At 43.9% G+C, this 13,981-nt stretch overlaps 5 non-coding genes across 5 annotated transcripts; all 5 read left to right on the plus strand.

Annotated features, from left to right (window-relative positions):
- The first annotated feature begins 1,194 nt into the window (after window positions 1-1,194).
- On the plus strand, window positions 1,195-1,385 carry LOC142262633 (U2 spliceosomal RNA). Its single transcript, XR_012729964.1, has one exon. It is a non-coding gene; the product is annotated as a U2 spliceosomal RNA (small nuclear RNA).
- A 1,387-nt stretch (window positions 1,386-2,772) lies between these two features.
- On the plus strand, window positions 2,773-2,963 carry LOC142262634 (U2 spliceosomal RNA). The gene has a single exon (XR_012729965.1). It is a non-coding gene; the product is annotated as a U2 spliceosomal RNA (small nuclear RNA).
- A 6,644-nt stretch (window positions 2,964-9,607) lies between these two features.
- Window positions 9,608-9,796, plus strand: LOC142262670 (U2 spliceosomal RNA). Its single transcript, XR_012729996.1, has one exon. It is a non-coding gene; the product is annotated as a U2 spliceosomal RNA (small nuclear RNA).
- Window positions 9,797-11,184: 1,388 nt separating this feature from the next.
- Window positions 11,185-11,374, plus strand: LOC142262659 (U2 spliceosomal RNA). The gene has a single exon (XR_012729987.1). It is a non-coding gene; the product is annotated as a U2 spliceosomal RNA (small nuclear RNA).
- A 1,387-nt stretch (window positions 11,375-12,761) lies between these two features.
- On the plus strand, window positions 12,762-12,952 carry LOC142262635 (U2 spliceosomal RNA). Its single transcript, XR_012729966.1, has one exon. It is a non-coding gene; the product is annotated as a U2 spliceosomal RNA (small nuclear RNA).
- The last annotated feature ends 1,029 nt before the right edge of the window (window positions 12,953-13,981 follow it).

The raw sequence follows: 13,981 nt of genomic DNA on the forward strand, positions 1-13,981 counted from the left end.
TCAACCTGACCAACTCGGCTATGTCCCCGTGCTGCAGTTCTCTGTCTTATCTAGATCATTTGCAATTGAATGGAATAGATCCCTTTTGGACAAAGTGGATTCACCTGCTGCTGCAGTGACCACAGGTGTGATAAGATCTAGAATTGGCATCTGGTGCGATCTCTCCGCTTCCACTCCAAAGAAAGTTACCTGTTTATTCCTATCATGCATTGGTTTTTGGGGTTTTCTTTGAGTAATGATGATCTCTTTAGTAGTCTGTTGGCGCCCTCTCCTGGAGGAATAGTTTGCTTGCTCTTGGACATTCTAAAAGAGAGGTCATGATAGACATTGAGCTTCTGAGCTCAATTGGGGACAGTCATGGGTGATGAATGTTTGCAACCTACTGCGAAGCCTCATACCGCAATATAAGGAACGTCAAATACTAAGAAAGGGCGGCCTATGAAAGAATTACTACTTTCAATAAGTACACTTAAACGGCTAATTGGGAATAGAAAAACTGTAAAAAGCCCTCTGAGAAAGCCCCCCTCTAACCTTTGATAGTAAGCTTTTCTGTAGTCTGCCTGTTGATGTATTTTCCGTTTGAACTGTGCACAACATGAAGAGACGGAACACTGGCGGCTTGTCACAATGCCCCCCGATGACATCACAATAGCGCTGCTGCCTAGAAAACAAGCTGCGCAGAAGAAGTTGTTCTTTGGGTGGGAGGGTGGGCTAGTGGAAGGAGGGGGCAATCTCTTTTTTTCCCGGGTGGTAGGGGGATGACAGGAGAAGGGAAGCGGGTGGTGAGAAAGGTACAGAGGGCAGGGTTTGGGGGCTGGGAAGGAAAGGGAAAAGATTAGGGTTTGGGGATGATGAAAGGGCTTTCTACGGGTAAGGATGGCAAAGGGTGGCAGTGACGGAAAGTCAGGCAACCTGTCCTGTCCGTCTTTTTGTATCGTGAATTGGAAAGACTGCAAGGGGGAGGGGAGTTGCTTGCGCCCTAAAGGAGGAGTTATTCAGATTCATTGCAGTGGGCGGCGGCTGCAAAACGCACCATTCTTCTTGTTTTTGCTCTGCAAAGCAGCCTTTTCAAGGGTTGGCTTGGGTGACAAAATGTCTTGTGTAGGCGTGGGTTTGTCTCCCTCTCGCTCTCTCTCCCTAAGATGTGTCCGGCATAGGCCAGGGTGCCACTCGAGGCCCAAACCAATTCTGGTTATCGCTTCTCGGCCTTTTGGCTAAGATCAAGTGTAGTATCTGTTCTTATCAGTTTAATATCTGATACGTCCCCTATCTGGGGACCATATATTAAATGGATTTTTAGAACAGGGAGATGGAAAAAGAGCTTGCTCTGTCCACTCCACGCATTGACCTGGTATTGCAGTACCTCCAGGAACGGTGCACCCCTTCTTAACCCAGTTTCCAAAAGCAGAACTCAATTCACCTGATTCATATTAGCCCGATTTAATGAATTGGAAGAAAGCATACGTCTTCATATGCACCTCAATTTGGCCCATTCACTTTTCACACTTCCTCCTTTTGTTTTTTATCTTTCACACTTTTGACTTTCTTTATTCATCCAAATAGCAAACTCATCACCACTCAACCTGACCAACTCGGCTATGTCCCCGTGCTGCAGTTCTCTGTCTTATCTAGATCATTTGCAATTGAATGGAATAGATCCCTTTTGGACAAAGTGGATTCACCTGCTGCTGCAGTGACCACAGGTGTGATAAGATCTAGAATTGGCATCTGGTGCGATCTCTCCGCTTCCACTCCAAAGAAAGTTACCTGTTTATTCCTATCATGCATTGGTTTTTGGGGTTTTCTTTGAGTAATGATGATCTCTTTAGTAGTCTGTTGGCGCCCTCTCCTGGAGGAATAGTTTGCTTGCTCTTGGACATTCTAAAAGAGAGGTCATGATAGACATTGAGCTTCTGAGCTCAATTGGGGACAGTCATGGGTGATGAATGTTTGCAACCTACTGCGAAGCCTCATACCGCAATATAAGGAACGTCAAATACTAAGAAAGGGCGGCCTATGAAAGAATTACTACTTTCAATAAGTACACTTAAACGGCTAATTGGGAATAGAAAAACTGTAAAAAGCCCTCTGAGAAAGCCCCCCTCTAACCTTTGATAGTAAGCTTTTCTGTAGTCTGCCTGTTGATGTATTTTCCGTTTGAACTGTGCACAACATGAAGAGACGGAACACTGGCGGCTTGTCACAATGCCCCCCGATGACATCACAATAGCGCTGCTGCCTAGAAAACAAGCTGCGCAGAAGAAGTTGTTCTTTGGGTGGGAGGGTGGGCTAGTGGAAGGAGGGGGCAATCTCTTTTTTTCCCGGGTGGTAGGGGGATGACAGGAGAAGGGAAGCGGGTGGTGAGAAAGGTACAGAGGGCAGGGTTTGGGGGCTGGGAAGGAAAGGGAAAAGATTAGGGTTTGGGGATGATGAAAGGGCTTTCTACGGGTAAGGATGGCAAAGGGTGGCAGTGACGGAAAGTCAGGCAACCTGTCCTGTCCGTCTTTTTGTATCGTGAATTGGAAAGACTGCAAGGGGGAGGGGAGTTGCTTGCGCCCTAAAGGAGGAGTTATTCAGATTCATTGCAGTGGGCGGCGGCTGCAAAACGCACCATTCTTCTTGTTTTTGCTCTGCAAAGCAGCCTTTTCAAGGGTTGGCTTGGGTGACAAAATGTCTTGTGTAGGCGTGGGTTTGTCTCCCTCTCGCTCTCTCTCCCTAAGATGTGTCCGGCATAGGCCAGGGTGCCACTCGAGGCCCAAACCAATTCTGGTTATCGCTTCTCGGCCTTTTGGCTAAGATCAAGTGTAGTATCTGTTCTTATCAGTTTAATATCTGATACGTCCCCTATCTGGGGACCATATATTAAATGGATTTTTAGAACAGGGAGATGGAAAAAGAGCTTGCTCTGTCCACTCCACGCATTGACCTGGTATTGCAGTACCTCCAGGAACGGTGCACCCCTTCTTAACCCAGTTTCCAAAAGCAGAACTCAATTCACCTGATTCATATTAGCCCGATTTAATGAATTGGAAGAAAGCATACGTCTTCATATGCACCTCAATTTGGCCCATTCACTTTTCACACTTCCTCCTTTTGTTTTTTATCTTTCACACTTTTGACTTTCTTTATTCATCCAAATAGCAAACTCATCACCACTCAACCTGACCAACTCGGCTATGTCCCCGTGCTGCAGTTCTCTGTCTTATCTAGATCATTTGCAATTGAATGGAATAGATCCCTTTTGGACAAAGTGGATTCACCTGCTGCTGCAGTGACCACAGGTGTGATAAGATCTAGAATTGGCATCTGGTGCGATCTCTCCGCTTCCACTCCAAAGAAAGTTACCTGTTTATTCCTATCATGCATTGGTTTTTGGGGTTTTCTTTGAGTAATGATGATCTCTTTAGTAGTCTGTTGGCGCCCTCTCCTGGAGGAATAGTTTGCTTGCTCTTGGACATTCTAAAAGAGAGGTCATGATAGACATTGAGCTTCTGAGCTCAATTGGGGACAGTCATGGGTGATGAATGTTTGCAACCTACTGCGAAGCCTCATACCGCAATATAAGGAACGTCAAATACTAAGAAAGGGCGGCCTATGAAAGAATTACTACTTTCAATAAGTACACTTAAACGGCTAATTGGGAATAGAAAAACTGTAAAAAGCCCTCTGAGAAAGCCCCCCTCTAACCTTTGATAGTAAGCTTTTCTGTAGTCTGCCTGTTGATGTATTTTCCGTTTGAACTGTGCACAACATGAAGAGACGGAACACTGGCGGCTTGTCACAATGCCCCCCGATGACATCACAATAGCGCTGCTGCCTAGAAAACAAGCTGCGCAGAAGAAGTTGTTCTTTGGGTGGGAGGGTGGGCTAGTGGAAGGAGGGGGCAATCTCTTTTTTTCCCGGGTGGTAGGGGGATGACAGGAGAAGGGAAGCGGGTGGTGAGAAAGGTACAGAGGGCAGGGTTTGGGGGCTGGGAAGGAAAGGGAAAAGATTAGGGTTTGGGGATGATGAAAGGGCTTTCTACGGGTAAGGATGGCAAAGGGTGGCAGTGACGGAAAGTCAGGCAACCTGTCCTGTCCGTCTTTTTGTATCGTGAATTGGAAAGACTGCAAGGGGGAGGGGAGTTGCTTGCGCCCTAAAGGAGGAGTTATTCAGATTCATTGCAGTGGGCGGCGGCTGCAAAACGCACCATTCTTCTTGTTTTTGCTCTGCAAAGCAGCCTTTTCAAGGGTTGGCTTGGGTGACAAAATGTCTTGTGTAGGCGTGGGTTTGTCTCCCTCTCGCTCTCTCTCCCTAAGATGTGTCCGGCATAGGCCAGGGTGCCACTCGAGGCCCAAACCAATTCTGGTTATCGCTTCTCGGCCTTTTGGCTAGGATCAAGTGCTTTTCAGGCAGGAGATCCTAGTTGACGGGCACTCGGGTACCCCTCTCCTTGGCCTGGCAGGATCGTCCACTTCGGTGGGCTTCACCTGCCTGCTGCTTTTGGGGAGAGGGATTAGTCCCAGGGTAACGGGTTGCGATCCCCCCCAGCGCTCAGGTGTTCTCTGTACAGAACTCTGGGTGCGCAGGTTGCAAGTGGCGGCAATTTGCATTTGTTGCGTTTTTCCATGGAGGTTGACCCCAACCTCGTGCCTCCCTTTGCGAGGCTGAAAAATACCGTCCGGGTCCACTTTACGGATGGTGGTTCCGATTCTAGGAATTTGGGGTATGTAGTCCAGGACGTGCTCGAGAAACTTCTCCATGTGAGGAAGGAAGAAATTTTGTCCATCCAGGACTACCCCAGACGTGGAGACTATGATGTTACGTTCACAGGAGAAGGGATTTTCAGAGATGTATTGAACAGGGTAAGACAGGTTGAAGATGATCCAGTGTTAAATGGGATCCAGGTTATCGAGCACGTCCTGGATGAGGTAAAAATGGTTGTTGTAAAAATATTCTCACCTTTTGTTACTGCTCCTGAAATCATGTCTTTTTTAGCTATTTATTTCAAGAGTGTTAAGTGTATTGGTAAGATTTTAAATGAATTTAATATATGGACATCTAAATGGAAATTTTTAGTCAAATGTGTAAGGAATCCTTACGTACCGGGTGGGGTGCAGCTCCCACCCGCCCCGGTTCAAGATAGGACAAACAAATGGGGATTTTTATTTTTCTGGTATGCCCGCTTATTGTAGGATCTGTGGAAAATATGGCCATGCTAAAGAGCATTGTAAGTCAACATGTAGGAATTGTGCTGCTCAGGATCATGAAACAAAAGATTGTAAAAAGGAAAAGAAATGCAGTTTTTGTCAGACCCCTGGTCATTTTTATTTTTCATGTCCTCACAGGTTCCGGGAGGAGGAGCAGAGGGGAAAGCCCAACACATCCGGACAGGAGCCATCAGATCGGACCACCCATCAGGAGGAGGAACAACAACCCGGAGCCTCAGGAGGTGGCGAGAGTGTGCCACCTGACGGTGGCTCCTCCGAGGCTGTGACGGGTAAAAAAATCTGACCACAAGAGCTGGCTACATGACCACAGGGAAGGCAAAAGGAGGGCTGAGAAAGATCAAAAAGGTACCGTCGGTAAGACCAAGAGGGAGCGACAAAAGGTCGACACCGAGTCCCACACGCAGTCTGGGTCTCCTAATACCGAGGGTGGTGACTGGTCAGTGGTTTCCCGAAAAAAGAAGAAAGATAGTTCTGTGGGGGCAGTTTGTGGGGAACAGATGGACACGTCTCCGGAAGGGGTTGTGGACGCTGGGCCCCCTCCTGGGGTCCTGGACCCTGTCCCTTCGGGTGGGGTTCGGGACCTTGCTGCCTCCGGGGACTCAGAGGCTCTGCCATGTGCACAACCCCCCACTGTAAGACGACCTTCCTTAGGTCAGGGGGGTGTGGCGGAGCCTCAAGGGGACCCACCTGATACAGACCTAAACGATCAGCCAATGGAGACCCAGCGCGTGGTGCCTGTCAGCCCTCCGAGCTACGCCGATGTAGTGTCGGGTTCTTTTCCAAGTGGTAGTCTTTCCTCCTCCACGGAGTCGCTCATTACGGTCGGATCGATTGAGAGCGAGAGCGCAAATTCGGTGGTCTGATCGGGCTCCTCGGATAGGTAAACTTCTTGCTCTTACTAACCCACTAACCTTTTTTTTATGATGGCAGAGCTGAAAGGTATTTCTCTTAATGTAAGAGGCATAAAAACTAAAATAAGAAGAACCGCCCTTTTAAATTTTTTAACATGCCTTACTGCATCAGTGTTCTTTTTACAGGAGTGTAACATCCCAAATAAGATGTCTTATCAAAAATATAAGGAAGAGTGGAAACATGGGCCATCCGTCTGGTCAGGGTCTAATGCCATAGGATCAGCAGGGGTCGCTATACTTTTTAAAGGGGATGTTTTAATTGATTTTATCCAGGAAATTTTACCAGGTCGCATTTTATTGGTTAAAGCTTTTATACATGGTAAAAGATGGCAGTTTTTAAATTTTTATGGGTCACCTGATAAAAATGAGAGAACTGAAATGTTAGAGCTTTTACCTTTATTTATTAATAATTCTGAACCTTTTATTTTGGCAGGCGATTTTAATTGTGTTTTAAAAGGTGAAAACCGGCGTTCCAGTTCTGTAAGTAGAAATTATGACAAAACCTCGGGAATACTAAGTAACATCATAAAAGACGCCAGATTAATTGATGTATATAAAGAGTGTAATAGAGGTAGCCCGGAGGACGCCGGTTTCACCTGGAGCAATGCTATTTGTAGCTCCAGGATAGATTTTATCTTTGGTTCAGACAAAATAATACCTACGAAATGTGAAGTTTTAACCAATATTTTTTCAGATCACAAACTTTTATCTTTTAGTGTCAAAACAAATGAAAACAAGAAGTGTGGTAAGAAAACTTGGAAAATGAATGTGTCCCTTTTAAATGACCCACAGATTTTATCAGATTTTATTACATTTTATCAAAAATGTAGGAGGGATAAAAGCCCTAATCTTTCTATAAGTGCATGGTGGGAGAGGATGAAGGTAAAAATAAGAGATTTTTTTATTAAAAAAAGTATACATAAAGCCAAAGAAAGATATGAGGTGTATAAAGCCCTAAATACCCGGTTACAGACATTGATTAAATTTAAAGATAATGGTTTGGAGGTGGATAATGATATTTTAAAATTAAAAGAGGAAATAGCAAAATGGATAGAGCAAAAAGGTAAAGAAATAATTTTCCGCTCCAGAGTCAAAAATATAGAAAAAGATGAAAAATGCTCCCGTTATTTCTTCATGAAAAATAAAAAGGAAAAGGTAATATTTGATAATATTGATGGGGAAAAGAATATAACAACTATGTTGGGAAAAGTGGAGGAATATTTTACTAATCTTTTTAATGAGAAAACAGTTGATCAAAATTTACTGAATGATTCATTAGAAGAACTAAACTGTGTTTTAGACCCGACCTCCCAAGAGTTTTTATCCCAAGTTTTAACCCATCAAGAGATTTTAGAAACTATTAAGAGTTTTAAAAGCGGTAAAGTTCCTGGTCCTGATGGCATCCCCATAGAGTTTTATGTGAGTTTTTATGACATTTTAAAAGATGATTTGTTTTCTCTTTTTACTGAGGTTTTTAACAATAAGATTTTACTTAATTCATGGAAGAAAGGAGAAGTCTCATTGTTATTCAAAAAAGGTGACAAATCAAAGCTGGAGAATTGGAGGCCCATTACCCTTCTAAACTGTGATTATAAAATAATGGCCAAAATCTGTGCAAATCGACTTAAAACGGTAATTAGCAAAATTGTGCATTCAAACCAAGTATGCGGAGTGCCAGGAAGGAGTATATGGGATAACCTGAATCTAGTAAAAGATTGTATGGAGGATGTCAAGAGCAGAAAAGGGAAAATGGCGATTTTATCAATTGATTTTGAAAAAGCATTTGATCGTGTCTCACATTTTTACCTTTTTAAAGTTTTAGAAAAGATGGGCATACCAGACGGGTTTTTATTATCTCTTAAGGCGTTTTATACTGATTGCACAAGTAAGATTTTAGTAAATGGTTTTAAGTCACAGGATGTGCTTTTAAAATCAGGGGTGAAGCAGGGGTGCCCCTTGTCCCCACTACTTTTTATCTGTGCACTTGAACCCTTACTGTGTGCTATACGGCGAGATGAGAGGATCCGTGGTGTACCTCTACCTGGGGGCAAAGGAGTGGAGGCCAAGGTAGTAGGTTACATGGATGACGTGGCATTCCTCTGTCGTGACGCCCCTTCGCTGACAAGAGCTATTGATCGTATTCAACCCTTTTGTTTGTCCTCAGGTTTTAAGATAAATTTTAATAAATGTAATATTTTAAATGTGGGGGGAATGCTTTTAACTGATGTTTCCATTGCTGTAACTGAGTCCCTTACTATTTTAGGTGTAACATTCAGTGAGCAAAATGATGGTGGTAGTAGTTGGGACTCAGTTGCTCAGAAAGTTAATATGAAAATATGCATGTGGAACATGAGAAAACTGACAATGGAGGGTAAAGTATTGATTTTAAAAATGGTGATTTTACCCCTTTTATTGTATCTCAGTCTTGTTTTCCCCCCACCTGTGAATGTTTTAAAGAAAATTACTAAAAATTGTTTTACCTTTTTCTGGGGCTCTAAAATGGAGAAGCTGAAAAGAGAGATTGTCATAAAACAAAAGACAAATGGTGGTAAAGATTTTCCTGATTTTAATCGGTTTCTTTTAATCCATTTTTTCTGTTACTGTTTTAATGCCATTTTTAAAGATCACTATTGGTCCTATTTTATGCGTTTTAACACAGGTTTTTTTATGAGAAAGTTTGGATGGTTTGAAATTGTTTTATCTCTCCCCCATGCTTTTAACCTGCCAGCGCATTATGAGATTTTAAGGAAAATAGTGTCTGATTTTAGCCTAAGTAAGAAAAAAGTAGAGGAATTAACTAATAGTAAGAAACTAATAAAGGAACTACGTAATGATGAGGCAATATGCAGTATTAACAGATTTGATGATGATAAAAGTAAATGTATTTGGAAATTAATTAGTGTCTTTTATCTTTTTAATGAACAGAGAGATCTGGCTTGGAGCTGTGCGCAGCAGTGTCTTCCTTGCCGGGCATTCCAGTATAGAAGAGGATTTGTGAGGTCTGCCATCTGCCCAAGATCCGGATGCCAAGAACAAGAGACTGTAAAGCATATATTATGGACTTGTTGGTTTGCAAAACGGTTCTGGAGAAGACTTTGCCCCCTGTTGGAAAAGATGGCAGGCCTCAAGGACTTGGACTATCATGCTATATTGTACGGACTTGTGGAATGCCCAACACCGGACCAAAAAATAATGGCTTGGAAGACACTGAACTGTGCCAAGTCAGCTCTCTGGAAAGCACGGAACATTGCTATTTTTAAACAAGATATTTTATCAGTGAATGATGTTTTAAAATTATGTATTAGCGAAATGTATATTTATTTTTTAATTGACAAGAAAAAGAACGTAACTATGTCCAAAAAATGGCTTGCCAGCCAATGGAATTCTTTCATTTAAATGTTTGTACATGTTTTATTGCTTTTACATATATGTCATTATAATTTCATTCGCTGTAAATCTTGTTAAATTTTAAAATAAACTGGTTTTACCCCTATGAGGGGGTAGCCAAATTAAAAAAAAAAATCTGTTCTTATCAGTTTAATATCTGATACGTCCCCTATCTGGGGACCATATATTAAATGGATTTTTAGAACAGGGAGATGGAAAAAGAGCTTGCTCTGTCCACTCCACGCATTGACCTGGTATTGCAGTACCTCCAGGAACGGTGCACCCCTTCTTAACCCAGTTTCCAAAAGCAGAACTCAATTCACCTGATTCATATTAGCCCGATTTAATGAATTGGAAGAAAGCATACGTCTTCATATGCACCTCAATTTGGCCCATTCACTTTTCACACTTCCTCCTTTTGTTTTTTATCTTTCACACTTTTGACTTTCTTTATTCATCCAAATAGCAAACTCATCACCACTCAACCTGACCAACTCGGCTATGTCCCCGTGCTGCAGTTCTCTGTCTTATCTAGATCATTTGCAATTGAATGGAATAGATCCCTTTTGGACAAAGTGGATTCACCTGCTGCTGCAGTGACCACAGGTGTGATAAGATCTAGAATTGGCATCTGGTGCGATCTCTCCGCTTCCACTCCAAAGAAAGTTACCTGTTTATTCCTATCATGCATTGGTTTTTGGGGTTTTCTTTGAGTAATGATGATCTCTTTAGTAGTCTGTTGGCGCCCTCTCCTGGAGGAATAGTTTGCTTGCTCTTGGACATTCTAAAAGAGAGGTCATGATAGACATTGAGCTTCTGAGCTCAATTGGGGACAGTCATGGGTGATGAATGTTTGCAACCTACTGCGAAGCCTCATACCGCAATATAAGGAACGTCAAATACTAAGAAAGGGCGGCCTATGAAAGAATTACTACTTTCAATAAGTACACTTAAACGGCTAATTGGGAATAGAAAAACTGTAAAAAGCCCTCTGAGAAAGCCCCCCTCTAACCTTTGATAGTAAGCTTTTCTGTAGTCTGCCTGTTGATGTATTTTCCGTTTGAACTGTGCACAACATGAAGAGACGGAACACTGGCGGCTTGTCACAATGCCCCCCGATGACATCACAATAGCGCTGCTGCCTAGAAAACAAGCTGCGCAGAAGAAGTTGTTCTTTGGGTGGGAGGGTGGGCTAGTGGAAGGAGGGGGCAATCTCTTTTTTTCCCGGGTGGTAGGGGGATGACAGGAGAAGGGAAGCGGGTGGTGAGAAAGGTACAGAGGGCAGGGTTTGGGGGCTGGGAAGGAAAGGGAAAAGATTAGGGTTTGGGGATGATGAAAGGGCTTTCTACGGGTAAGGATGGCAAAGGGTGGCAGTGACGGAAAGTCAGGCAACCTGTCCTGTCCGTCTTTTTGTATCGTGAATTGGAAAGACTGCAAGGGGGGAGGGGAGTTGCTTGCGCCCTAAAGGAGGAGTTATTCAGATTCATTGCAGTGGGCGGCGGCTGCAAAACGCACCATTCTTCTTGTTTTTGCTCTGCAAAGCAGCCTTTTCAAGGGTTGGCTTGGGTGACAAAATGTCTTGTGTAGGCGTGGGTTTGTCTCCCTCTCGCTCTCTCTCCCTAAGATGTGTCCGGCATAGGCCAGGGTGCCACTCGAGGCCCAAACCAATTCTGGTTATCGCTTCTCGGCCTTTTGGCTAAGATCAAGTGTGTATCTGTTCTTATCAGTTTAATATCTGATACGTCCCCTATCTGGGGACCATATATTAAATGGATTTTTAGAACAGGGAGATGGAAAAAGAGCTTGCTCTGTCCACTCCACGCATTGACCTGGTATTGCAGTACCTCCAGGAACGGTGCACCCCTTCTTAACCCAGTTTCCAAAAGCAGAACTCAATTCACCTGATTCATATTAGCCCGATTTAATGAATTGGAAGAAAGCATACGTCTTCATATGCACCTCAATTTGGCCCATTCACTTTTCACACTTCCTCCTTTTGTTTTTTATCTTTCACACTTTTGACTTTCTTTATTCATCCAAATAGCAAACTCATCACCACTCAACCTGACCAACTCGGCTATGTCCCCGTGCTGCAGTTCTCTGTCTTATCTAGATCATTTGCAATTGAATGGAATAGATCCCTTTTGGACAAAGTGGATTCACCTGCTGCTGCAGTGACCACAGGTGTGATAAGATCTAGAATTGGCATCTGGTGCGATCTCTCCGCTTCCACTCCAAAGAAAGTTACCTGTTTATTCCTATCATGCATTGGTTTTTGGGGTTTTCTTTGAGTAATGATGATCTCTTTAGTAGTCTGTTGGCGCCCTCTCCTGGAGGAATAGTTTGCTTGCTCTTGGACATTCTAAAAGAGAGGTCATGATAGACATTGAGCTTCTGAGCTCAATTGGGGACAGTCATGGGTGATGAATGTTTGCAACCTACTGCGAAGCCTCATACCGCAATATAAGGAACGTCAAATACTAAGAAAGGGCGGCCTATGAAAGAATTACTACTTTCAATAAGTACACTTAAACGGCTAATTGGGAATAGAAAAACTGTAAAAAGCCCTCTGAGAAAGCCCCCCTCTAACCTTTGATAGTAAGCTTTTCTGTAGTCTGCCTGTTGATGTATTTTCCGTTTGAACTGTGCACAACATGAAGAGACGGAACACTGGCGGCTTGTCACAATGCCCCCCGATGACATCACAATAGCGCTGCTGCCTAGAAAACAAGCTGCGCAGAAGAAGTTGTTCTTTGGGTGGGAGGGTGGGCTAGTGGAAGGAGGGGGCAATCTCTTTTTTTCCCGGGTGGTAGGGGGATGACAGGAGAAGGGAAGCGGGTGGTGAGAAAGGTACAGAGGGCAGGGTTTGGGGGCTGGGAAGGAAAGGGAAAAGATTAGGGTTTGGGGATGATGAAAGGGCTTTCTACGGGTAAGGATGGCAAAGGGTGGCAGTGACGGAAAGTCAGGCAACCTGTCCTGTCCGTCTTTTTGTATCGTGAATTGGAAAGACTGCAAGGGGGAGGGGAGTTGCTTGCGCCCTAAAGGAGGAGTTATTCAGATTCATTGCAGTGGGCGGCGGCTGCAAAACGCACCATTCTTCTTGTTTTTGCTCTGCAAAGCAGCCTTTTCAAGGGTTGGCTTGGGTGACAAAATGTCTTGTGTAGGCGTGGGTTTGTCTCCCTCTCGCTCTCTCTCCCTAAGATGTGTCCGGCATAGGCCAGGGTGCCACTCGAGGCCCAAACCAATTCTGGTTATCGCTTCTCGGCCTTTTGGCTAAGATCAAGTGTAGTATCTGTTCTTATCAGTTTAATATCTGATACGTCCCCTATCTGGGGACCATATATTAAATGGATTTTTAGAACAGGGAGATGGAAAAAGAGCTTGCTCTGTCCACTCCACGCATTGACCTGGTATTGCAGTACCTCCAGGAACGGTGCACCCCTTCTTAACCCAGTTTCCAAAAGCAGAACTCGATTCACCTGATTCATATTAGCCCGATTTAATGAATTGGAAGAAAGCATACGTCTTCATATGCACCTCAATTTGGCCCATTCACTTTTCACACTTCCTCCTTTTGTTTTTTATCTTTCACACTTTTGACTTTCTTTATTCATCCAAATAGCAAACTCATCACCACTCAACCTGACCAACTCGGCTATGTCCCCGTGCTGCAATTCTCTGTCTTATCTAGATCATTTGCAATTGAATGGAATAGATCCCTTTTGGACAAAGTGGATTCACCTGCTGCTGCAGTGACCACAGGTGTGATAAGATCTAGAATTGGCATCTGGTGCGATCTCTCCGCTTCCACTCCAAAGAAAGTTACCTGTTTATTCCTATCATGCATTGGTTTTTGGGGTTTTCTTTGAGTAATGATGATCTCTTTAGTAGTCTGTTGGCGCCCTCTCCTGGAGGAATAGTTTGCTTGCTCTTGGACATTCTAAAAGAGAGGTCATGATAGACATTGAGCTTCTGAGCTCAATTGGGGACAGTCATGGGTGATGAATGTTTGCAACCTACTGCGAAGCCTCATACCGCAATATAAGGAACGTCAAATACTAAGAAAGGGCGGCCTATGAAAGAATTACTACTTTCAATAAGTACACTTAAACGGCTAATTGGGAATAGAAAAACTGTAAAAAGCCCTCTGAGAAAGCCCCCCTCTAACCTTTGATAGTAAGCTTTTCTGTAGTCTGCCTGTTGATGTATTTTCCGTTTGAACTGTGCACAACATGAAGAGACGGAACACTGGCGGCTTGTCACAATGCCCCCCGATGACATCACAATAGCGCTGCTGCCTAGAAAACAAGCTGCGCAGAAGAAGTTGTTCTTTGGGTGGGAGGGTGGGCTAGTGGAAGGAGGGGGCAATCTCTTTTTTTCCCGGGTGGTAGGGGGATGACAGGAGAAGGGAAGCGGGTGGTGAGAAAGGTACAGAGGGCAGGGTTTGGGGGCTGGGAAGGAAAGGGAAAAGAT

This window comes from Anomaloglossus baeobatrachus, unplaced genomic scaffold (genome assembly GCF_048569485.1).
Source record: "Anomaloglossus baeobatrachus isolate aAnoBae1 unplaced genomic scaffold, aAnoBae1.hap1 Scaffold_2481, whole genome shotgun sequence".
Classification (NCBI taxonomy): Eukaryota; Metazoa; Chordata; class Amphibia; order Anura; family Aromobatidae; genus Anomaloglossus; species Anomaloglossus baeobatrachus.